Below are 23,687 nucleotides of genomic sequence, written 5' to 3'. Positions count from 1 at the left end.
GACCCGAGTCTGGAAACTGTATTGCTGTCTATTTAGCTCTGACAATCTAGGGAGTTTCTGGTGTTTTTTAAAAATTATTTTCATCCTGCAGACTGACATTATCTCAGAGTGGCACGTCTGCAGCAATATTTGGAGAAGAAAGTGGACAGTTAATTATCTCAGGACAGCTTGTCTTCGCTAGTGAGTGCGAAGGGGTCACAAGTTATGAGACGCTGGAACTTAAGTTTTACGAAGACCTGATATCTAACTCATTTGATATATACAGAACAAAAGGAAAGCACCGATTGGGGTTTGGGCCATAGTATTACCCGGTAATTTGTTTTAAGCTAAGCAGTTCTTAAAATTGGGGCAGGCTCATTTTATAACAGATCATCACCGGGTCAGGGGGAGGTCACCAGAAACCCAAATTCTTTATGGCCTAGATAGATAGGTGAGGGGAGAGGGAGGCAATAAGGCGCCATACAGAACAGAAAACGGCGGTAATGTGTCAAGGTCAGGGTAAAGGGTTAAACTCACACGCAAATCTCTCTGCACACAAGCAGGTTACTTTAAACAAATGTAAATTAATTGCCATTCTAGTTTTTCTTAGCTCTTTAGCGGAGAATAGAGGCTCCTAGCAGTGATTAACAACCCTTGTTAGCTTGTTTTAGCACAGCTTCTGTAGTTTGTAGAGAGCAACAATGGTTAACATATCAATTAGGTGAGATTTTTGCAATTCTTTACAGAGGAGAGTGTTGCTCAACAGATCAATTAGGTCCCTTAACATATCAGTTAGGGAAAAAAGATAAAACAAACACATTTAGTAAGCCCCTATACAGGTTTGCTATAATACACATATAACAAAGCTATTTTCTTAGGGTACAACAAAAACTGTTTCCTTAGAAAGCAGTTTCATGTAACGGTAATGCTGATAAGAAATCTGATACTGCTCTGATTCTTTTTTTGTTGTCTTTTTGAGACAGGATTTCACTATGCATTTCAGGCTGGCCTTGACCTCACAGCAATCCTCCTGCCTCAGCCTCCCAAGTGCGAGGATTACAGGGATGTACCGCCATGCCCGGCCTCTGCTCTGATTGTTTACTTTTGAAACAATCCGTTCTTCTTGGAAATTTTTAGCTTTTTCTCCTTTTAAAATCTTCAAGGTTAGGAGGCTTTGTCTAAATGTGATCCTACTAAGCCCTTTTTAGGCTTTTCAGTTGGGAAGATTATGCCTTCTTTTAGCATTGAGAATTTTTCTTTATAATTTCATAGATAATTTCCTGTTGTTTCTTTTCTCCTCCCTGGAATCCTATTTAGGGTCAAGTTAAACTTCCTGGGTTGTTGCTCTCTATCCTTTGCTATCCTCTGTGTATTCTCTCCATATATTGTAAAAGATTTCTCTTAATTTCCAGTTCTTTCACTCAGTCCTTAATTTCAGTATTCATGTTGTTAATGCCCACAAGCTCATTTTTGTCACCTTATTCCCTTTGTTCTTGATGGGCACAGCATCTTCAGAATTTCTGAAGACATGAGAAATGTTTTTAAAGTTTCTCATTTGTCCAAATTTCCTTTTACTTCATAGAACCTGTTTTCTCTTTATTTTAGTTCTTGTCATGCTGTTGATTTTCTTCAGATGCCCTGTGATACATTTTTTGGTCATTCATAATCAGTAATGGAAGAGTTCTTTTAGGGTATAGGCTTTGATTTCCTCTGGAATTGATTGTCTGCCACATAGGGCTCACCCTGCCTGAGAAGCTCCGGAACTCTCTGTACCAGGGGAAGGGGCACTTTGCTTTAGGACGTACGAGCAGGACTGGAAATTAGACTGAGGGCCTTTAAGAAGTCAAGAGGAAGGAGGCCACTTTCTTAAAAAGCCCGAGGTCACCCCAAGCAGTTCATTCAATTTAAAGAACCTGCTGTCTTTGCCTCTGGTTCTGTAGAACTTCCAACTTCACCTGTCTTTTGAATCTCAGCTAACATGCTTCTCATTTGTCAGCGTGGAATCTCTAGCTTTATAGCAATGGAGAAGTGATTTTGAAATGTCATGACAACTGCAGCCTATCTTTGATAGGGCAAAGAGTTAATTGCAGTTTAGCAGCTCTTTTGATCTGAGAAAGTGGGTCTGGGTAACCAGAATTTATTCATTCACATGCTTGCTTTCAAGAGGTACCTGTCAGTTACTCGTGGAACAAGTAACTCGATTGATCTGTGTTTGCACTTTGCTCTGGTGTCAAGTGGAGGTAACAGTTGTAACTTCCTCATGGGATCTGTGGGGACGAAATGAGGTAATTTATGAAAAAGCAGCTAGGCCATTACCTGGCAAATGGTAAGCATTCAGGAAAAATTTGTGTTTCATTTGTGGATTTTCTTATGCTAATAAGTCTCACATCATGTACAAAATACTACTAAATTGACACAGATCTTTTCCATAAGAAGCTCAAATTCTAGCGAAGGGATAAGACCTGCCCAGATAGAAATATGTCTCAGAGGAGAATAAGATAAGGTTCTTAGGAGATAAATAGTACTGGGGAAATTCAGAGCGGGGAGAGAGCCCTGCCAGACTAGGGGCGAGGGTGTGGAATCAAGGACAGATTTGTGTTGAGCACCGGGGACCAGTTCTGTACATGTAAGCTATCAGTTTCCTTCATTTCCTCTATCCTCAAATTGAACCCGTACCACTGTCGGTGGTGCACAGCCAGATTTCCTTTTAGGAAAGTTCTTTGGTAGTGCATGCCTGTAATCCCAGCATTTGGGGAGGCTGAGGCAGGAGGATCACCATTCAAACCCAGCTTGAGCAACTTAATGAGATTTTAATCTCAAAACCAAAGTACAAAGAAGTTAAACAGCTTGCCCAAGGTCATCTACAGATAGAGGAAGGCCCAGGGACCAGAAGGAATGCTAGTCTCTCCCAATTATTGACTGCTGCCAGGGAGAGAGAGGACTGTTCTTCAGGCGGGCAGTTTTTATTCCATGACAGTCTACCCACTTGCCCAAAAGCCTTCACATTGGCAAAACCTCTTAAAAGGACCTGTTTGCGTGGGCCCTTCCTGATAAGCCCCAAAGTTTTCTAGAACTAATTAAAAATTTTGGTAAGTTATAAACTGCCACAGCTTTACTCTCACCTATAAAGAACTGCTTTTTTCTGGGTATGCTGGTACGGGTCTGTTAATCCCAGCTACTGTAGTTGGGAGGCCGAAATAGGTGGATTATGAATGTCATAGTCACTTTCTTGTTGCTAAACAAAATATCTAACATCTACAATTTAACGGAGTAGAGGTTTGTTTCGGGTCACAGTTTGAAAACTTTCAGTCCATGGTGGGCAGGCTCAAATGCAGAAATGGCAGGAGGGGTCAGGTGGGGAAGAAAGTTGCTCATATTAGGCACCCCGAAAGCACAGTAGAGGAGCTCCCCGTGACCCATCTCCAACCAAGCTTCACAGTAAGTCAGTCATAGCGCCCCCATGAGCCAGTCACCTTCCATGTGGATGTGGTTGTGCATGCTTGGATTTCCAGTACTCAGAGGCTGAGGCAAGAGGATTGCCGTGAGTTCCAGGCCAGCCTGGGCTACCTAGTGAGTTCAAGTCTCACCTGGAACATATAGGAAGAATCTGTCTCAAAAAAGAAAAAAATACCTCAAATCAATCAACTGACAAACACATGAGGCTTTTGGGAGACACCCCAGATCCAAATCACAGCAAGAGTTCAAGACCATTCTAGCCAATTTAGCTAGACCTTGTCTCAAAATCCGAGATTTTTTTTGCTGGGTGTGGTAGTGCAAGCCTATAATCTCAGCATGTTAGAGGCTGAGGCAAGAGGGATCACTGCAAATTGGAGACCGGCCTGGGCTACGTAGTGAGTTCCAGGACAGGTTGAACTATACAACAAGACCTTGTCTCAAAAAGCCAAGTAAAGTCAAGAAAATTCTAAGATTTTTAAAAGTACCTGGTTAGAGCACCTGCCTGGTATGCAGAAGGCCTTGGATTCAGTCTCCGAACCACCAAAAAACAAAAACATGACAAAAGCTGCTTTCCTAGCTGAGCTCCAGTCTTAGCTTCTCGTCCTCATCAAAATAACTTTAACAGATACCACATCTGCCCTTTTTGGGGAAGGCAGCTGAAGCCAGCCTGGCTTTAGGCCGCCCAGGGCTTTGGCAGCCAAGTGAGTGAGTGCCCCTCCGACTGAGAGACTTGAAGTGTTTCCTTTTCCAGGCGGGGTGGGATAACCATTTTGAGAAAGAGAATTGGCATGTGTGGTGACCTAGTTAGGAGTTATGAGTCTCAATATCTAATTCTGGCCCTTTCATTTTGAACTGTGTGTCACTCAGCTTCTGTTTCATTTTCCTTGCTGGGAAAGAGAGATTAATCACATAGCGCCTGGCTACCTAATTCTGCTGGGGGGTTCTGAGAATCGGACGTGATAATGTGCAGCAGTGCGAGTTAACACTTATTTATTCAGTTCTTAGTACAGTATATGCCAAATACTTTCATTTCCCTACACGTGTTATTTCATCCTCACAGTTCTGAGAAGGAGGCCCATGTATCCCATTCTACAGTTAAAAAAACTGAAGTTCGGAGAGATAAGTCACCCAGGACACATCTGTATCTTGATTCCTGAATGACACTCGTGATCAATGTATGATCTTGTACTCAAGAGTGGAGCGGTTTGCATGTCTACGCTGTAGCGCCCTCAGCCACTGCAAGATGTTTTTATTTCTTCTCCACTGCTGTTCCTTGTGGGTCCCTAAGGACAGCTAAATTCTCTTGTTTATCTTATCTAGTAGTTTATGTTGCCTCTTTTTGAGCCCGTGGGACTGTTTCAGTGAATTCTTTTGAGTTTCCTCCCAGAGAAACATTTCAGCCCCATCCTAAAGGGACTTAGAGGAGCTGTCCTTGGAGCACAGCACCTGGGTAAGCTCCCACAATGGTTTTGGTTATGGAATTCTAGAAGGGGAAAACACTCAGGCCATCGTCTTACCAAGGTCCAGATTTGGGTGATGACTTGCTTGAAGCCATTCATTGCTTTGAGGGGTTGGCCAAGACCAATCCTCAGATGACAGACTAGTGCTGTTTCCCTGGAGTCTTGTCATCTTCCTACTGAGGACAGACTCCTGTGCTTGCCTAGCATTTACCTAGGAAACTAGAGAAAGTAAAGACCTGGAGAGTTGGGAAGACAAGAGAAAAGATGAACACAGCGCAGGGTGAAGATATTCTCTCTGATATAACAACCTTAAAACAGCACAGCAAACTAGATAGCCTTGTCATCAGTTATTAAAAGCAGAGGGATCTATGCTGGGAGCCTCGGTGAGTGAGCTGATAGAAAGCCTTTTGTTACTAATGCCACAGGGGTTGAAAATTGAAGGAAGGATGTTAGGCAAATGTGACGGGCATGGGTGAGTTACAGCCCCTGGCTCATTGTCCAAAGGAAATGGATCTCCCGTGGACAGAGAGGTGGAAATTGAACAAGTGAGTTGAGTGGTTGACATCATCAGGCTGAGCATTGGATTACAACAAATGGGGACTTACTTGGCCCAAGACGTGGGAAACACCCACTAAAACCTCGAAGTGCTTTTCATTTAGGAGACACAGAGAGAAACAGAAAGACCAAGAGAGATTGCTGCCGGCGGCGTGGGTCTCACTACACATCTTGAATCCTGCTTTCTTAACTTTACCTTCACTTGTGACGGGACATCTGGACTTGGAGGAAACTTTGCTGTGTGAGTAGAATTGTACCAACGCTCCTCCCCCCGCCCCAGCACCAGGGAGAGGCAGAGCTCCCTGGAGAGCTTGCTTTCCAGCCCGCTGGTCACAGAGGGTCTATTTTTGTATTATGATATATATGTGAGTTTGCTCTAAATTATAGCTTTCTCTGAAATTGCCTAGGGCTAGAAGTGGAGCCTCTCGGCACAGATGGGCTCCATTCTAATGCCGGTTTACTTTTTTAACCCAAGAACTTTGATGGAGTGTCTGGAGCTTTAAAAGAAGCCTTTTTATTTTTATTTATTTATTTATTTATTTTTGCCAGTTCCTGGAGGTTGACCCAGGGCTTTCACAGTGAGCTACACCTCCAGCACTTTTTAAAATTTTTATTTTTATTTTAAGACAGCGTTTTGCTAGTTGCCCAGCCTAGGTTTGAACTTGTAATCTTCTTGCCTCAACCTCCCAGAGTACTGGAATTACAGGTGTGTACCACATACCTGGTGTAAAAGCAGTTCTAGTCCCCAAATATAGGTGAAGATGTAAGTCCTCTCTTAGAAATTGAAGTTTGTAAACCTTCATTTTTTAAATTCAAAGATAGTAGCAAAATTTGTACACCTGCAAAAAAAGTCTCTGAAAGTGAAAATTCCCCACAGTCTTCCCACAAACTTGAACTTGATATGGTAGATTTCAGGTACTTGCATGGTTAGACTTCACGAGGCTGCTGTGTCACAGACCACGGAACAGCGTGAAGAACTTCAGTATGAGAAGGAGCAGAAACCTTTAACTTTGGCTTTGTCATTCTTTTATTGTTTTTTTTTTTTAAATTTGCCGTTATGCCTAGAAAATAGACAGAATATGTAAGCCTAGAAGCATTATGTTTGCTGGTGTCTGCTTTCAGGAATGGGGATGGAGCAAGCTGCTGTGCAGGGAGAGAAGGGCCTTGCTGCCGCAGGACCCTGCCCTGTGCGGCCCAGAGCTGAAGGCTCTAGGTGGTTTGAGACAGCTTGCAGGATGCTGTGGCCTGTTTCCCCTCTTGGCAGGATAAATATATTTGAAAAGTTACACTTAAAGGAGAAATACTTAAGCTCTGAAAAGTAAAAGCCGTACTGGGAATGTAGCTCAGTGGTAGAATACTTGGCAGCATATGAGAAGTCCTTGGTTTGACCCCTGCGACCACAAAAAAAAAAAAAAAAAAAAAAAAAAAAAAGAGGAGAAAGAAAGGAAGAAGAAAAGAAAAGACTACCACAGTCACCCAAGGAACTGTGTGATGTCTCCAGATCTTAGTTTCCTCATTTGTCCCAAAATGAGAGGACAAAACTTAGATGATTTTGTCATGTCCATGTTCAGCTTGGAATGAATCATCAGCCAGACCTTTTTGGCCCTAGGTCTTCAGTATCCTAGCATGGTTAAAACCTGGTATCGGTAGGACAATCAAAAGAGGCCATAAAACTGAAAGTATTAAGTTTTTTCTCCAGCCTTAGTGTTACTGAAGATGGGGGGAAGTCTCAGTGGTTGTGTGTACGTGTGTGCACACGTGCACACAAAGCGTGCACACTTGGGTGTGATGCCGGGATGAAGGGTGCCCCCCCCGGGTGTGAGTGCTACCTGCTCTAAGGCTGGTGGGATCTGTAGGAAAGGGGTGCTGCTGTCACTGACGTAGGCCATTTGTTGCTTGCTTGCTGCTTCGCTATTTCACTGCTTTAGTGCCTTCTCCACGAGGCCCTTTGCCGTGCCCCTCCGCTTTGGAGCCGGCCAACTATGAACTGAAACTCTACAAACTGTGAGCTACAGTTAACTTTTCTTCCCTTAACTTCAGCTATGGAAAAGTAAGACAGGAAGAGAGGAAAACAAGCATACGTTATTGATCCCCTCCTGCTGGTACACTCTGTGTGTGTTCAGCCCCCTGCGTCACATGAGATGGTCAGGATTATTTTTTGTAACTCCATTGACTGGGAGTAAATCTCTACTATATGTTCCCATATTAGCCTGAACTGCTTTCTAGAGTTTACCTGAACTGCGCTTACATGTTGGTGTAATTTCAATTTCTTGTCTCCACTAGACCGCTGGCAACCTGTCTTTGTGTCTGCTTGGCTCACCCCTGTGACAGGGCCTAGGAGAAAGGCTGGCACATCTTATTTTTAACTTAAAACCTACTTTTCCTAGTTTCTAGTTTAGCATGGGAGAGGGCGAAAGAGGGGAGGGGAATCCCTTCTTTTGCCTCCCTAACCTGCCTTCTTTTGACTTAAATGTGACTGCTAGTGCTGTAAGGAGAAGATGGCGATAGCCAGGGCGTTAATCAAAGAGCTGTCTATCTACTCTGTATCTATCTTCAATCTATCTTTCCTTCCCTTTCCTTTTCTTTTTTCCTCTTCTTCTTTCTCCCTCTCTCTCTCCTGCCTGCCTTGCTTTATTTCTTCTTGGTGAACTATGACCCCAGCCCAGAGCCCTTTATCTTTAAAGCCAAGAGAAACCCTAATCCTCAGGAGGATGTGTTATTTAGTAACTGTTTGAGTTAAGGTCATGGTTAGAGGACAGTTCACACAGCTCCTTGGCATATTTTAAAGCTGCAACTTTCCCCAGTAATCAAGCCCTTTGAAGGCAGAGTGTTGGTACCATAAAAGCAGCCATGGACCTGGATAGTAGGAAGCTGGCACCTCTTTCTCCTAACCCAGACCTCCAAGATCTTGAGGTGCTGATAATTAAAAACTCACTGTCTTCCTAAGGTGGTAGTGAGGAGGTGAAGCTCTGCAAAGATGGTGCTTGGGCCTTGTGGGCACTGCCATTTCCCAGAGGAAAGTGGTGGCATGCCTCACACATACACCTTGGAAACAGGTTATTAATATAGCCCAAGACTGAGCTCACTGTCTCCTGGAAATCCTTCAGCAGTGCCATATGAAGACGCTGAGCATCATTCCTTCAAGGAGCAGTTTCTTTGGAAGCTACAGTTAGTTATGATGCCAAGTGATTCTGAATTGCAGATTAAAATGCATCCATTCTTACCGGAGAAAGCCTACATTTCTCAACATTAAAAGAAGCTTTGTTAGTCTTCCAAGAAATTACTGGCTTCCACTTGACTCTTTAGGACTGAATAATGGATCTTAAGCCACAAAGGAAATGAAGGATCTGGTAGCTAATGCATTCTTACTGTGTCCCAGAGTTCTGCATCAGTTATGTGTAGTACTTTATAGGTGTGGTCTCTGCTATTCAATGGATATGAATTGAGGGCTTGGGTTATAGAACAATGGTAGAGCATTGGCCTCGCATTGTGTGAGCCCTGGGTTCAAATATGTGTTGTGAGCCTTCTTGTATTAAGCACTGGACTACAAGAATAGGATGATTAGAAAGAAGCAGCCACCGGTCTTGTGGTGTTCTCTGTGCATCAGGGGAGATGGCAGGTGAGAAAATGATTACGATGGCATGTGAAAAACTGCACGAGAGAAGCTTGCATAGGGGCTACAGAATGCAGGCAGTGGATCACATCCTGTGAGGTCCTGATCTTATGCTACTTCATTAGTCCTGTGCTCTTCTCCAGCTCCTGGGGCTGAGAGCTCTGCCAGCGTTCCCACTGGGAGAGCCGAGAGCTGCTGATATGAGAGAAGGGCTCCCTCCTAGCACCTTCCTGTCCCCTGTGCCTCAGAGCAGTGGAGAGAACGCTTGCTCACAAAATGCAGGGTCCTCGCCTGGGAGGGACCTGAATTGGGAGCCTCAGACCTAGTAAGGAAACATAGGGATAAGTGATTTTGTTGTCTAAAATTCCCACTGAATTTTCTCTTGGTTTGTTTTTTTGAGTCTATTGTGGGGATTTTTCCTGCTTACAAAATTAGAACATATTCAAGGAAGAAAATGTTCCTAGACAATACAGAAAAACATACTTAAAGCACCACTTAGTGATTCCATTTCTGTGGTTTTTAAATAAGGGCCTCTCTGCCCATCCTCTAACCCACAAATTGCCACTGAACCTCAGGATTCGCACTAATCTTGATTTCTTTTGGGCAGTCTCAGTTATGTTTGCATGCCATGAGGATGCTGATATCCTGTGCTATGGTCCACAGAGCGGGAGGAACAGCAAGCTGGGTGAGGGCTGCTACCTCTATGTGTACTGGCCTGCACTATTCATGAATCCTTCTCTGTGTTAGGCCTTATGCAGAGTGCTGTGGGAAATATCAAGGTAATAAGACTCAATTTCTCATGGTCTCATGAAGGGAAAAGACTCAGATGACTCTAACACAGATAATGTGCCCTAGAGAGGCACAGAGAGCCATGGAGAGCCTCAGAAAGAGGAGCAGTAACATTTGAGCCCTGCCTTAAGTTCACTTCAATAAAACTTTTATGAGTTCAGTCAGTGTTCATTGAGCACCTGATATAGCCAGTTGCCAGGCAAGGTGATAGGTGGGCCTTTGGAGAGGATTCTTGCTGTTAGAGAATGGATTAGAAACAAGAGTGGACCAGGGGGAGGTGGACGCCACACACTACGCTTTGCAAAATATGAAGGCCTGTTAAAATGGGCAGAGTTACTTCAGTGCATTATGTATTATCAGTGAAATAAAAGCAAAGCCTTCATCAGGGGAGAGCAGGCAATTTTGAAATGGCAGATTCAAGCATAAGTTGCTTTCTGTCAGGAGCCTGTTATGGATGCTGTTTTGCTCCTTTCCTCTTTTGTTTCATTTTGTTTCCATCCAAATAATAATTTACAAAATAAATAATTTACAAAACATCCCATTTCTCTTATCTGGATTCCTGACCCTGTGCCCTCTATTTGGAGAAGCCGGCCAGGGAGCGGGTGCCCTGTGGGTTGTGGGTCTGCTCCCCAGCACCCAGCCATTCTGGGCAGTGGAGGCGCTTGCTGTGGAGGAGGGAAAGTTCTAGGCTTGCTTTTGGATTTTAAAGGGGGACATTGTTTCAAGTAAAGTTTCTTTGCCCCCATGAGCTTTTTTTTTTTTTTTTTAATTTGGCTTATAACTTTCAAAACAGTTAGTGGAAGACCTGTTCTATTTTGATCAAAAAGAAACAAATATGACAATAAATGTGATTAAAATCATATGAATAAATAGGTTATAGTAACATATTTTACCAATATTCTTTCTCTGCTCCAATATGTTTATTATTTTATTAATTTTCCCCTTAAGTAATCTTCATACTCCTAACTAAACAATTTGAAATTATTTATAGAAAAAGTTATAACCGCCTCCTATCCCTGCAACTCCTATTTCTTCTTCTTTTTTTATTGTCTAATTTATTTTAAAATATAGATGCAGTCTTGCCAACTCTGCTCAAAACCTTTCACAGGCTTCACATTAGCCCATTTCTATTCTTCTGAGGTAATCAGTATCATAGTTTGGTGACTATCCTTCTGGTCTTTCCCAAGCTCGCTCATTCATTCATTCATTCATTCATTCATTGCTTTTTTGAGGCAATGTCTCCCTATGTAGTTCAGCCTGGTCTTGAACTTGTAGTGACCCTCCCACCTCAGCCTCCTGAGTGCTGGGATTATAGGCATGTGCCACCACACCTAGCCTAAACTCCTTTTTAAATGGCTATATAGTTTAATTATGTTTGTGGTTGTTTTGTCATAGTGGGGGGGGGTCATGCTTCATCAATTACTTTGCGATTTATTTTTCCTAATGAATAATATATATCTATACCAGTAGGTGTAGATCGAATTCACTCTTTTAGATATATCAGGCCTGTGGATCTAGAAGTGGCACAGTGCACTCAGCCATTTCTGCTTTGACAGATGTGTATCTTTGTGGCTACTGTGGTCTGAAAGTGGTTTGTCCCTGCTGAAACTCGTATCAGGATTAACTGCCGGTGTGCAGTGCTGGGAGTGGGAGCCTTGGAGCAGTGTTGGTGTCCTCCTCTGGGGACAGGGTTCTGGCGGGCTCTGTCAGCTCTCCCCATAGCAGGCTGGGAGAGCCAGGTGGCTCCTTGGTCCCCCCTCTCTTCTGTGTGCGCCTTGTGTTCCTTTCCCTACCAGCAGGACTGTACCAGGAGCTGAGCTGATGGTGCCGGGCTCCTAGACCTTTGGAAGCACGAGCCAGAATCAGTCTCATCTCTTTATAAATGATGTAGTCTCTGGAATTCTGCTTACAGCAGCAAAAAATGAGCTCGGCCGGACAATGTTTCCTACTAAAAATATTGTGGTATTAAATATCCTTACATGCATGTGCTTTTTATTTCTGTAGATTACATTTCAAAAACAGTATTACTGAGTCAAAGCGTATTTGTGTTTGACATTGTCATAAATAATGCTGTCCTACCTTATAAAATGTGTAGCGGTTTACACTCCACAATATCTGAGCCCTTCCAGTTCCCCGAGTCTTTACCAACATTAGGCGTTCTGTCCCTCTTATCTCCTCTCCTTCTGTCTCTGTTGTTTTTATTTTGTGGCAAGGCTGATGGGGAAAATGGTGTCTGACAGTTGCTTGGTTTGTGTGTTGCGCAGTATTGGTGAGCGTGAACGTGTGTCTTGTTAACTGGCCACTTCATTGTTCTCTGAATTTCCTTAACCTGTTTTTCTTACGTGTTTTTTTTCTCAGTTCAGTTGCAGGATGTCTTTATGTGTTCATGTTAGTACTTCAGTAGTGCTGCAAACATTTTTCCTAATCTATTGTTTGGTTATTTTATCATAAAATTTATAATTTTTATTGTAAAACATGTCTATTTTCTGTTTTTCTGTATGTTGTAAACGGCCATCTTGCTTGTATATAACATTACCTATTATTTTTCTAATGCTTTTATTGTTAAAATTAATTTAATCCAGGCCCTTCCGGACCTGTGTTTATATAGTGAGTGGTCTTGGTCTAGCTGTGTTCTAGTTATGCTATCCCTGTTTCTTACACAAACCATTATTTTCCTTCCACACTGAAATTCCATGAATAAGTTTACTTGTATGTATTTCTGACCTGGTTTTTCTAGTACACAGATGTATTTTTCTATTCTTATGTTAGTACCATATCTTTTTATTGTAATATCTTTACAGTATTTTTTTATTATCTCAGAAGACAAATCCTCCATTTTTCATAATTTTCTTGACTATTTCTGGCCAATTTTCATACATATTTATTATTCCATATGAATGTTAAAGCATAATTGTATTCCTTCCTTCCTTCTAAAAGTGTATTGATATTTTTATGGAAACCTAAATGAAATTATATGATAATTTGAGAAAAGACTGACATATGTTAAAAATTAGTCTCTCTCTCTCTGTCTCTTCTATCTCTGTCTCTCTGTCTGTCTGTCTTCTCTGTCTCTCTGTCTCTCTCTCTCTGTCTCTCTGTCTCTCTGTATCTCTCTCTGTCTCTGTCTCTCTCTCTCTCTCTCTCTCTCTCTCTCTCTGTCTCTCTCTCTCTCTCTCTCTCTCTCTCTCTCTCTCTGTCTCTCTCTCTCTCTCTCTCTCTCTCTCTCTCTCTCTCTCTCTCTCTCTCTCTCTCTCTCTCTCTGTGATGCTGGACATCACACCCAGGCCCTTGTGCATGCTAGCCAAGTACTCTGCCACTGAGCTGCATCCCCAGCCTTGATAGTCTTTTCTAGAGAACGTGGTGATTTGACACTTATGCACTCTATTTCTACTTTTTTGTTTTTAATCTTTAATACTGTAGTATGTATCATGGGTATATTATTTAAAGTAAAGCAGTATTTGTTTTTCCTGAATCATCGAGGAACTTAAACAGGTCCTTTTTTATTGTTGTTCATAGTACTAAGGATTGAATCCAGAATCTTGCACATACTAGGCAACTGTTATATCACTGAACTATATATCCTTGGCCCTTTTTATTTCAAGATAGAATTTCAGTAAGTTTTCCAGGCCGGCCTCAGCCTCCCACCCAGCTGAGATTACAGGCGTGTACCACCATGCCCAGCTTCAGCAGAGAACTGATCTTTTTTCCCGCCTCCGTGTTATTATCAAATAATGTTGTCAGATTTACTTTTATCACCCATTAGCTTTGCTTTATTCAATTAGTACTTAAAAAATTTACTAGTATGCTTACTAATGTCTTTTCTCCGTACTGATTATAAAATCTCACATATTTTCTGTATTTTGTTTCTTCCTCCCGTCCCCTTCCCCCTCTCCTCCTCCTGCCCTCCCTCTCCTTCTCCTTCCCCTCGTCTCCCCCTCCCTTCCCCATGTCTGTCCTGGTCCTGCTCCTATGCTATCCTTGGTTTTGCTGCTGCTGACCCTCCTCCTTCTTTCTCCTCTTCCTCCTCCTCCTCCTCCTCCTCCTCCTCCTCCTCCTCCTCCTCCTCCTCGTCTTTGTTTTGGCAGTGCTGGGAATTAAATCCAGGACCTTGTATGTGCTAAGCAAGCAGTCTACCCCTGAGTTACATCCCCAGAGCGCAGCCCAGTTTCCTTTCTTTTGGAGAATGTCCCTAGGGTCTGTGAGTGGTGAACTTGCTCAGTCTTTGTTTGAAAATGTCTTTTTTCCCCTGCTCTTGATATTTGAACTTGATGTGAAGTTTTACATAGACAATATGTTTGGTAGTTGTTAAAGTTACATATACTTCTTTAAAAGTTCTCAATCAAAACAGAAATAGGTACTCTACAGTCTTTGCTTTCCTTTTTCCAGTTTGAGTCTCAAAGAAAACCATTCTTGTCATTTACTGTTTGCCTTTTTCTGTGCACTTTAAAATTTTAAATGAATATGTTTATAAATGCTGTACTTTTTCATAAGAAAAACAATCTTATGACTATCTTTATTAGAGCAATAATATGTGCAATTATATAATCCACTTTATTTTTCTGGCTGTACTGAGGAACAAGCCCACAATCTTTGCATTGAGCTACTTCCCCAGCTCTTTAAAGTTTTTTTTTTTGAGACGGTCCCTCTCTGTCACTAAGTTGCCTGGGCTGCGTTCCAGCTTGACAGTCTCCTGTCGTGGCCTCCCAACCTGCTGGAATTACAGGCAAGCATTTCCATGCCCAGCTTACAATATAGTTTTGTTGTTTTTGTTGTTGTTGTTATTTGGGGGGTACCAGGAATAGAACTTAGGACCTCACATTTGCCAGGCAGATACTACGTTACAATACACTTTTTATCAACCAAGTATGTGCATTTTTTATGTCAATACAGTGAAATCTTCATTCTTTGAGACAGCTGTACAGTTTCTCATTCTAATACACTATAATTCAGCTCATTCCCTGTTAGCAGATGTTTATGTCATTTTCCCCATTTTTTGAGGCTACACAAATCCCCCGCCTATCCTTTCGCTCACATGAATGTAATCCATGCTATGAATTCCTGAATGTCGGCTGACTCAGAGGATGCGCACGCTTAATATGTTCTCAGATATTGTTAACTTGTTTTCCCAAAAGATGGTTTCATTTTACAATGTAAAGTATGAGTGGCTCTAAGCGCTGTTTTTCTTCTACTTCCTTAGAATTTCCACATTGATGAGTCAAGAGTGGAAAATTTGAAGAGATGCAAGCAGAAAAAAGAAATTAAGCCAGGTGGGTAGTGATGCTATTCATACTGTGCTACCATAGCATCATAATGTTTGTCTAAAAGCCTTTTTTTCCTGTTTGAAGAAAGAAAATAACTAGGCTCAAATGAAATTAGGAAGGAGATTTGGTCCCATGAAAAAAAGTCAGGATGGTTCTTTTAAGATGTTATGTAACAGCGCAATGCAATTTCACAGTCATGATTCCATTTACAGGCAGTTTCTTTATAGCATCAGAAAGACAGTTCCCTCTGCGGCTTAATGGATTTCTTCAGCAGATACAATCATACACAGGAGTTCTTAGCAACTTTGGGTGTGATGGCTGCTTTTCTCTCATGTATTTACTTTAAATCCATTTCCACAAAGACCAGGGTACATACTGGGAGATCTCACTTTAATGCTGTATTAGAGAAGCCAACAGAAGCAAAACCAGCCCAAAGAAATTAATGTAGTCCGGTAGGCTGCTGAGAGGGTGCGATGCTGGCCCCTTCTGTTTAGAAACAAATTGTAATTCATAGAGTGGGAATGGCTGGTCTGGAAGTTTATGACTTCATGAGTATTGCTTGTAGTTTTCTGCTATCTAAATGCATATGGCATAAATTAGTAATTTTAGATCCAAGGTAACATGCTAATTAGCTTTTCATCTAAAGCACTCCTGTTTATCTGTAAATCCAGTAATTTTTTTTTTTTTTTACATTGCCAAATTGAGAGTATAGGCTATGTAGAGATTTCTCACCCACTCAGGCATCTGTGTATGTAACTGCTAAAAGTATCAGAATCAAAGACTGCAGGGCCCAGATGGTCTACACCTACCGGGGTCTTTTCCATAGCTAGAATTGTCACAGGGATGCTGAAGACCCCTGGGGACAAGCTAAAGAGATTGTCAGATCTGTATTGCTTTTTTTTTTTTTTTTTTTTTTTTTGGCACTGGGAGTTGAACCTAGGCCTTTTTCAACGAGCTGCATCCCCAGTCTTTTTAAATTTGTTTATCTTGAGATAGGGTCTCACTGATTCACTAAGTTGCCTAAGTCTGAGCTTGAATTTGTAATCCTCATGCCTCAGCCTCCCAGAGTGCTGGGATTACAGGAGCATGCCATCACACCTAGTTCCATGTTGTTTTTGTCCCTAAACTCTAAGGACTGGGGCTGGGGATTTAGCTCAGCGGTATAAGCACCTGCCTTGCAAGGAGGCGTCGTGAGTTCGATCCCTGGTACCGATAAAAAATAAAAAAAAAAAATAAAAATAAAAATAAACTCTAAGGACTGTGGGGGAGGAAGACTTGTTATTTTCTGTCCTCAGCACTATACAGGAACAGTGCAGCTCAGTATAAATGCCTGTTGAGGTCAGGAAAAGTCCTTTTCATCTGTACATTTATTCAGCAAGTGTTTATAGAGGTCCTATGAACTGGACACTGGGAACTTACCAGGGCCAAAGTTTCAGACAACAGCTTGCAGGTCTGGGCAGTAGCGTGACAGTTGTCTGCGGTGAGGGGAAAGGAACCAAGGCTGGAAGGGCGTGGGAGATGGTGCCCAAAGCAGGCACTGCGGGCCTCAGGAAGGGTGTGGGGGGGGCCTGGAGCCAGGAGAGGGCACGTGGGCTTCGATGGGTGCCTGGTGCAAGCAGAGGCTGTGGCTGGTGTGGAAATAGGTAGCCTCAAGGGAATGTGGCCTGTCTTGCAGCTGAGTGGAAAGGGACTATGTGATGTTATCGGAGAGTCAGGCATAGGAAGGAGACCCTCTGCCTGGAGAATGGCCCAAGTAGAGCTCCGTGCTTCCCCTTCCTACCTCTGTTGCCTCCTTCTCAGTGCTTGCATTTTACCTTTCCTTGAGTCTTCAAAGCAACAAGGGCAGAGCCTGAGAGCAGAGAGGTTTTGTAGATGCGGAGCCAGGAGGTGGTGGTAGGTGAGTGGGTGGAGGCATCCAGGACACAGCGGAGTAAGGCAGATGTGGGTGAGGCACCTCACACTGTGAGCAGCAGCTTCCTTGTCTATTAAAAGATAGTATTACTTTCTCCTCTCATTTAACTGTGAATGTTTTGCATGAGTTGGGGCTTCCAGGTGAACACCTTTGCTTTGTTTGCCAAAGAAGGATTTGCTGAAATACTCAGGAGGATCTAAGACTCCTGGAGATGCGTCTTATCCCCTGTGGTAAGGACAGTGAAGAAGCCTTAGCCTCGGGTCGGTCTCGCAGTTCTCTCTCCCTACAGCTCAGTGCTCAGCCTCCAGCAGGAAGGCAGCAAACGCTGACTAAAGACCCGGGATGTGTGGCCGCATCCACGGACCGAAGAATTCCAGAGCTGCTAATTGCCCGTAGTGACACGGGACGTAGAAGAGCCAGTGTCTGAAGCCTGTCTCAGGCCGCTGTGCATTTTCCATTCTGTTCCTGCTCCTGCAGACCTTTCACACATTGTGGGGGCCACAGAGAAATCAAGAGACAGCTCCTCTGCTCTCTGCCAAGTCTCAAAAATTCTGTTCAGGGCCCTCAGATAACTAAAACATGATCTGGAACTAAATCCTGGGGACTGCAGGTCCATTTAGCTTCTCCCTTGATTGAGTCTTTTCTGCAAGTACTAACATTATGTAGAAGAGCCACCTTTCTGCCGCAGGGACATAATGCCTGGTAGCAAGGAGTGGGCCAGCTCATTTCTCCAGTCATTTTCCTGCTCATCTGAGCAAAGAGGGCCCCACATGCAGCGAATCCCACTGTTATTTCTCCGCCAGAAAAACTGCCAACTGCTCTGACCTGGCAAGCACCCCAAAGGGCTCCTTGAGGGGAGCCAGCCATGAAGACAGCTCCTCTGAAAGGAGGCTGAGTGCACATGCAGCCATTTAAAGATCTGCTCAACAGAATTAATATGGTCAGAATGTCTACACTACCCAAAATAGTCTGCAGATTTAATGCCCTCTCTATCAAAATTCCAGCGGCATTTCTCATAGAAATAAAAAGTGATCCTAAAGTTCATATGAAACTATGTAAAAGACTCAGAATGACGAAAGCAATCTTGAGTAACAACAACAAAGCTGGAGGCATTAGAGTGCCTCATTTTAAGTTACAAAGCTAATCAAAATGGTATGATATTAGCATAATAATAGGCAATGGGACAGAATAGGAAGTCCAGAAACCAACTCACAGTTATATGGTTAACTGCTCTCTGACAGAGTTGTCAAGAATGCACAATGGACAAAGGATAATCTCCTCAATAAGGGAGAAAACTGGATACCTATGTGTAAGAAATGAATTGGGTCCTTATATACAAAAACATCAACTGAGAATGAATTAAAAATTTAAATGTAAGCCCTGGAGCCATATGATTCCTAGAAGAAAACATGGGAAAGCTCCGTTGCATTGGTCTCAATAATAATGTTTTTCTTTGGCTATGACAGCAAAAGCACAGGCAACAAAAGAAAATACTAAACAAAAGAGACTACGTTTAACTAAAAAGTATCTGCACAGCAAAGGAAATAGGAAAATGAAATACAGCTGTCAAAATGAGAGAAATACCTAGATAAACGGCTAATACCGAAACTTACACAACGCAGTAGGAGAAGACAGGTAACTTCATTTTAAAATGGGCAAGACTTAAATAGGTATCTTCCCAAGGAAAGCATGCAAATGGCCAACGGTGCACATGGGAGGTGCTCACCATCACTCATCATTAGGGCAACACAACTCTGAGCCATCTCCCACATGTTGGAATTCAGTTACCAGCACTCAGCTGTAATCCCAGCACTCAAGGAGGCTGAGGTAGGAGGATTACCAGTTCAAGCCCAGCCTGGGTAATCTAATGATTCACCAAACCCTGCCTTAAAATTTTAAAAAGGGGTGGGATTGTAGCCCAGTGTGAAGGCCCTGGGTTTAATCCCCAGTTCTGTCAAAAACAAAAATACAACAGCTACCTAATTAGCCATTATATATAATTTTGTGCCTGGGCTTGGTGTAAGAGCACTTATTTATGTGGTAAAAGTACAAAGCATTGTCTCTGAGTTGACCCAACAGCTCAGGGTTTGACCTACAACTTGTAGTAAATTGAACAAATTTGTCTCCCTCTCTCCCTCCCTCTCTTTCTCTTTTCTTTTGTACTGGAAATTGAATCCAGGACTTTTGCACAAGATTGATCCTCAGCCCTTTTTATTTATTTTTTACTTGCTGACTTGAGTTTGAAACTCGTGGATGCTTGTCCCTGACCTTTCAGTTTCTCAAGCAGCAGACTTGCATCCCCTTCTGACTCAGGGCCCTCGGAAAGACCCTGGATACAGGAAGCTGCCAGCCCCTGGGGCTGTTTTTTTTGGCCAGGGCCAGCTGAGGAGGGCAAGCCTAGTGTCCTGCGGTTGTGGAGTGTTGAGGTACGGGCCCCTCCGGACTGAGCGCTGATGTCACGCACGTCTTAGAGCTGCACCTCCTGACTGTGAGAGCGCTGTGCATACACGCGCACTCATGCACTTCCGGGGCAGTGTCCACAGCTTCCCTCAGATTCTCAACTGTGTCTGTAAGCTTGAAGTTTTAGAACCACTGGGCTCAAGAGAACCCAAAAGCATTTCAGGCTACTATGTCCCCTTGGAAAGTGGCCTCCCAGATGGCAGGATCTTGAGAGACCACCAGTGTTTCTGTTTAAGGGTGAATCGAGATAAGTTGCCTGGTACTGTTGAAGCTCATGTCTGTCCTTCGGGATGTGCCAAAGCCCTGTCATGAAACCGTACCGCCCAGCTTCTGTTTCATCTCACTGAACACTCTGAGCTCCGCGGGGTTTCTGGTTTCTGAGTCCAGGAAAGGCTGCTCCAGGCAGTGACACTGGTGCGGTAAAAACAGTGTGGAGACCACTTCACTCTGCCTTGTCACCGCCAAGAACACTGTTAAATGCCTGATGCATGTTACCTTATTTAACCCTCTAAGTGCCCTAGTAAGTAAGTTTGATACTCTGTGGTATTTGAGTAAAGCATGTGAATTTAATTTTCAAGCCTTAGAGTGAAAGTAAAGGGCATTTTTAGGGAAAAATACAGCAGAAATACACGTATGGGGCTATTTCATACAGCCTGTCCATTGTAATACTGAGAGCATTGCTGTGGTGTTGTAGCTCACAGGAAAAGCTGCGCTCATACTAGTGATCTGAAATCATTAAGGAAAGATTAGTGGGTAGTACGTTAATGTATTAGCTCAATACATGAGAAGAAAAGAGTTTCCATTGTGATTCAGATAAGGTTTTTTACTTTTTATGATTTGTTTATTTTTTGGTACCAGGGATTGAACTCATGTCCTCATGCTTGCTGGGCAAGCACTTAAGCCAGTGAGCTAAACCCCCAGCTCCAGATAAGGTTTTAAAACAGCTTTATTGAGATAGGATTCCTATACCACATAGTTCACTTATCTAACGTGTACAGTTCAGTGGCCTTCAGTACGTGCGGTATATTCGTCACCACGATTTAGAATATTTTCATCACCCACAAACGCCGCATCCTTCAGCCATCATCTTTCCAAGCCCCCACTTCTCCCTAGCCCTAGACAACCGCTAATCTACTTTCTATCTCCAAATGGGCTTTGACACTTACAAAGTAATAGTGTGGGTGGGTGTCTTGGTGCTGTGGAGTGTGTCATTTCCCAGGGAATAATTAGGCAAATGAAAGTCAACTCTAATGTACTTTATAAATGGCTTTATTAGCTAAGAAGCTACAAGCATGTTTCTAATATGCATCACTTGGGTGTTGACGAGGCAGAAGGAAGGTTTTTTCAGAGTAATTTCCATTTGTCAGTGTTTCCTGTCAGGTTGGCTCTTCCCTAAGCACTGTAAGATGATGATGGTTTCGTGGGGCTGCCTTTCTCACTGGCGGCAGAACCGGTGGCAGCTCAGCGCAGGATCCTCTTTCTGTCATCTGAGTCTCTGGCTTGGGTTCTCTCTGTCTTGCTGCAGTTGTGAATGTGAAGGGCACTTAGGCAGTCACTGCCTCTGAGTGTCACTCTTTGAAATTCATGTTAGCAGACCCACTGTGGTCTCTCCTGAGTTATTAGTTCATTTCTTCTTTTAGAAAGCACTTACTAGGTCTTATACACCAGGCAGTGTGCTCAGTGCTCAGGGACTGCCTGAAGCTCATCTCAGACTGGTAGCATGTATTCCACTCACATGGGGGTAGCCGTTTGAGCCGGGCAAAGCCACAGGTACAGAAAGTTTGGTAACAGGACAGTGCTCCCGTAAGATGAGACAGATACAGTATCATCCATGTCATAGGGAATGTGGAGTGAGCCCTGATCAGTCACTAGCCGGCTGGAAGACCTTCAGTGATCCCAGTGCTTCTCAGCCCTGGGCTTTCCGCCTTGAGGATCATGAAGTCACTCGGTACCTCTCGAAGAAATCTTCAGGAGCATTGCTGAAAGAGTGCCTGCTTATTCGTGTGTAGAGCATGACTGACAGAATGAAGAGACTAGGTGGGGACAGGTTAGGTAGACACTCCGCTTGTCCCAGCGAGATCCTCCTGCCACATCAGCCCCTTTAAACTCCTTTCCCAAAGGCTCTCTCCTCCTCTGATTGGCTGAACAGCAGCCGGCTGGTTCGCCACGTGGAATGCAGGCTCCAGTTTGTCGTGGCTACCTGAGAAAAGGGGCTGAGTTCGCAGCTCTTGTGCAGCTTTCATAAGATGATGCATAGAGAGCATCTGTCACCACAAATAGGAGTGTTCTTAATTTATTTTTCTTATATTTTAAGTTATTTTATTATTGCCACTGTTATTTATTTGATCAGGAGCCAGAACTCAGATATTTTGCCTTGTTTGTTTGTTTGTCTTGAGGTACTTGGGGTGGAACCCGGGTTGTGTGTAAGCTAAGCCAGTGCTTCCCTGCTGATCCCATTCCTCAGGTGGTTATTTTAATTGCTGGCTCGAAAGTGCTGAGGGTCTTACTTTGTTGGTTGATCGGTTCATTAAGTCATTCATGTGTGTATTTCTGTTGAGCTGGTGTTTCTGTTGACCAGCATTCCCAGGAAGGGCCCACTGTCTGGAGGTTGGAGACAGCCTTTGGGCACACTGTCTGCCCGTGAGCTCCCTCTCAGCCTCTGATAAGTGAGCCACTGTTCTCTGGGGAGAGCCTCTGAAGATTGATCTGGAAGGGAAGCATTAGAGTGTGCATTTGGAAATGCCAGCAAAAGGGTAAGATGAAAATCCCAGCAAAAGTCAGTCTGTCTAAGCCCTCCAAGGCCCTGGAAGGCCTGCCAGCCCTGGTCAGTCCTCCCTCTCACCGCCCTGCCCACTCACTGCTCACTGCCTTGTGCCTTTCTTGTTCTTCGCTCCGAACACTGGGTGTGCCCACCCACTCACTTCCTTAGGTCTCTGCACCGGTGTCACCATAGACGTTCAGAGCAGCTCCCTGATCGCTGTGCAGAAGCTGCTCTCCTGCCTTGCCTCATAGCACTTTGGCCACTGTTATTTTATTTGTTGGTTGGTATGTGTCTCTTCACTAGCAGTGTTGACTTCATGAGGATGGAGTCTGTCTTGTTTATTACAAAACAATATAAAGAAAGAGAGGGAAGGAGCGTACAGTTTCCTTAAAATTATCTGAGCCCCTGTTCTATATTGAACGTATTTTTGCTATAGCTTGTAGCTACCACTCTTTTTAATAATTGTTAGAGATTTTTAAAAAAAGATTTACATGCAGAATACTGAATGGTCCCTACATTCGAGTATGTAGGGTGTGATGCTCTTCATGAGGAGCACAGGCTGACGAGGGTCATGATTGTGAGCTGTACTTACACATGCTCTGTCTCCTACCTGTTATTAATAGATTGCTAGAAAAGCAAAGGGTTGACTTCGAAAGCGTTCTCAGTGATTTTGGTAATTCTATTACATTTCCCCATTGTTACCACTCAAGAAGGGTTAAGAGTGGGTCAGTCTCCCTCGCCAGACCATGGGTTTCTCTTAAGGACATGATTGTCTTCTTGTGTTTGTATCTTGGGTATCTAGTCCCAAGCCTGGTACACATTGAGTGATCAGTAAAGTTTTGTTGAATGAATCAATTTGTAAAGATAATGTCTTGCTTCATTTAATTCTCCATAATGCATTTTGGGGAATGTATAATGTATTTTTGCTTTTTATAGCATTCTGGAGAGGAGGCCCTAAGCTGGAAATAGAGATTGTTGTAGTTATCCACTGCTGCATAACACATCACCACCAATACTTAGTGGTATAAAATAGCAATAATTTACTATATTGTCTTTCATGATTTCTGTGGCTCAGGAGTATGAAGACAGCTTGGCTGGGGAATTCTGACTTCATCTCTTACACAATTGCAGTTAGGCAATAAGTAGAATGGGAACAGCAAGGACCTGGTGTAGCCGGAAGCTGGCCAGCTGGGTGTCTCTCCATGTGGTCACTCCATGGGCTGGGCTGGACTTCCTTACATCATGGAAGCCCCAGATTTCCATGTGTTATTCACGCTCCAAGGGTAGGTGTCCTTTGAGAGAGCCAGTAGAAGCCATACGATCCCTTCTAACTTCATCTTGACAATCACACAGCGTCACTTGCTTTGCATTTAATTTATGAGAAGTTAGTCATGGGCTGTGGACATAACTCAGTGGCAGGGCACTTTCCTAATGTGTACAA

At 43.3% G+C, this 23,687-nt stretch overlaps 1 protein-coding gene across 4 annotated transcripts in view; it reads left to right on the top strand.

Annotated features, from left to right (window-relative positions):
* Nucleotides 1-23,687, top strand: part of Pkig (cAMP-dependent protein kinase inhibitor gamma) — a 99,016-nt gene that overhangs the window by 59,013 nt on the left and 16,316 nt on the right. For 2 of the 4 annotated variants that reach the window (XM_063248291.1, XM_013150341.3), the window contains exons 2-3: nt 5,555-5,691; nt 15,050-15,119. The gene's annotated coding sequence lies outside the window, so the exon portion shown is untranslated. The remainder of the gene's footprint in view (nt 1-5,554; nt 5,692-15,049; nt 15,120-23,687) is intronic. The other 2 variants (XM_003467674.5, XM_063248290.1) reach the window with 1 other exon arrangement.

Source organism: Cavia porcellus, unplaced genomic scaffold (genome assembly GCF_034190915.1).
Source record: "Cavia porcellus strain 051 isolate PalLab524CR breed Dunkin Hartley unplaced genomic scaffold, mCavPor4.1 scaffold_5, whole genome shotgun sequence".
Classification (NCBI taxonomy): domain Eukaryota; kingdom Metazoa; phylum Chordata; class Mammalia; order Rodentia; family Caviidae; genus Cavia; species Cavia porcellus.
The sequence above is the reverse complement of the archived record's forward strand: the minus strand, read 5'-3'. Positions and strand labels throughout refer to the sequence as shown.